The following is a 2,500-nucleotide window of genomic DNA, read 5'->3' on the forward strand; positions in this document are numbered from 1 at the left end:
CTTCCTTGGGTTATAGTTACAGGGAGAGTGATGCGCAATACATGGGCCTAGCCCTCTTAGCCTCTCCTCTCCTGCGGTCTTCTCCCCTTCTCGTGGGCCCGCTGATTTTCGCAGAGTGGAAGACCGCACCAGGGGCTTGGGGGGGTTACCAGCCCCCCCTCGCATTATCCCTTTATAGTTGGGGGCAGCCTACAAGAAACAAGAGATGGTGGCCCTTCCGCTGAAGGTGCCACCCCAGCTACCCCAGCACCTATCCGGCCAACCGGCCGTAACGAAAATGCGATAGTTTGTGTAGCTCCCTTTGCTTGCAGTGAGTGCCACCGCACTTTTACCACGAAGAACGGTCTCGGGGTCCATCGCCGCCGCCAACACCTTGCGGCCGCCAACGCTGAGATCGTGACGGAGAGGCATCGCGCGAGGTGGACGGAGGAAGAAGTCCTGTCGCTCGCCAAGGCAGAGGCCGAACTGTTCCTTGAGAGGGACGCCCGGTTCTTCTTCGTTAATCAAGAGCTTATTAGGATGTTCCCCGACCGAACGCTTGAGGCAATCAAGTGCCGACGGCGGCAAGCTGCCCACAAGCAGCTTGTCCGCCAATTCATGGAGGCGCTTGAGATCGGTCGGGGGGAAGAGCCGGCGTCCCGCCGGGGAGCAGCGAGCTCGCTGCCTGACGCGGGCGAGGCCGCTGCGCCGCCCGTCGACGCAGCCGAGGACTTCGCGGCCGACACCACCGGGCCGCCGCCGGAGGGGCCGACTGACGCCGCCATCTGGGAGCATCTGGCGGGGCTACCTGCTTCCGCCCAGCGTTTCTCTGCTCTGGATCGAGTCATTGGTCTGGGGCGGGGCACGCCGCCCGATGTCATCCTGGGCATGCTCCCGGATGCCCTTGCGTCGGTCGGGTCCAGGGGGGAGAGGTCGATCACCAGGGCACAGCGGCCGCGCCAACCATCCAAGCGGCCGCCTGCCGCCCCGCCGCTGCAGAAGCGCAAGCGGCGCCGCTGGGAGTTCGCGCGGACACAGGACGCCTTCCGCAGGTCGCGTGCACGTTGCGTGCGCGGCTTGCTGGACGGCACCCTGCTGCAGCCGCCACCCGACATCCCCGGTCTGCTGGACTTCTGGGCGGACCTCTTCACGAAGAAGCCGATCTCCACCGCTGGCTTCATCCGTGACCGCCTTCTCCCGCACTCGGAGCCTGTCGCTCCTGAGTGCCTATGGGGGCCGGTCACACGTGAGGAGGTCGCTGCTGCCTTGCCGCCCAGGGGATCGGCGGCCGGGCCGGACGGCCTGACTCCAGCGGAGCTGCGGCGCCTGCCGCAGGAAGTCCTGGTGAAACTCTTGAACCTCTTCCTCCTGGCCCGCGCCCTCCCCGAGCGTCTGCTTCGCGCCCGGACGTCACTTCTCCCCAAAACGGCTGCACCAACATCCCCCGCTGACTTTCGCCCCATTACGGTCTGCTCGGTGTTGGCGCGGACCTTTCACAAGGTTCTCGCGTCACGCCTGATGCGTGCATGTGCTGTGGACGAACGTCAGCGGGCATTCATCCCTCGGGATGGGATGTTGGAAAACACCTTCATCTTGGACACTGCTCTCACCGACGCAGTCCGCTCCTGTCGCTCTGTTTTTGTGGCATCGATCGACGTCTCTAAAGCGTTCGATTCGGTGGACCATGCTGCCCTCCGCCCCGTGCTGAGGGCTCATGGCCTGCCGGATTGCTTTATTGAGTACGTCGAAAGGTGTTACGAGGGTAGCACGACAGTGATAGCGGGCGGCGCCGACGTGGGCGTGCCCCTGCAGCCGGCAAGGGGTGTGCGTCAGGGTGACCCCCTCTCCCCCCTCCTTTTCAATTTTGCGGTGGACTATGTTTTGAGTCAACTTCCCTCCCACATCGGAGCTCGGATCCTCGGCCGCAGAGTCAACGCTGCGGCCTTCGCAGATGACGTCCTGCTTTTTGCATCGACCGCGAGGGGATTGCAGTCCCTCATCGACGCAGCCGTCGCAGCCCTCGGCCATCTGGGGCTGCAGATCAACGCCCGGAAGTGTTTCACCCTCGCTTTAGTCGCGTCTGGGCGTGACAAGAAGGTGAAGGTCGACGCCGACGTTACCTTCAAAGCGGGCAACGCCACCATGCCCGCCCTACGTGTGGGTGAAACCTTCCGGTATCTGGGACTGCAATTCTCCACCGCGGGTCGCTGCGTGTTCAACCCACGACGCCACCTGGTGGAGCAGCTGGACGTCATCTCCCGAGCTCCGCTTAAGCCGCAACAGCGCCTCTACGCCCTCACCAACGTACTTCTCCCAGGCCTGTACCACGGGCTGGCCCTCAGCCGCACCCGAGTGGGTGCGTTGAAAGCGGCAGACGTGACCATCCGGGCCGCCGTCAGGAGATGGTTCCGCCTTCCGGCGGACACTCCCCTGGGCTACTTCCATTCTCCTGTAGCCCAGGGTGGCCTCGGCATCCCATCATGCCGATGGATGGGGCCAACACTCCGCCGGTCCCGTCTCC

Source organism: Schistocerca serialis, unplaced genomic scaffold (genome assembly GCF_023864345.2).
Source record: "Schistocerca serialis cubense isolate TAMUIC-IGC-003099 unplaced genomic scaffold, iqSchSeri2.2 HiC_scaffold_1158, whole genome shotgun sequence".
Classification (NCBI taxonomy): Eukaryota; Metazoa; Arthropoda; class Insecta; order Orthoptera; family Acrididae; genus Schistocerca; species Schistocerca serialis.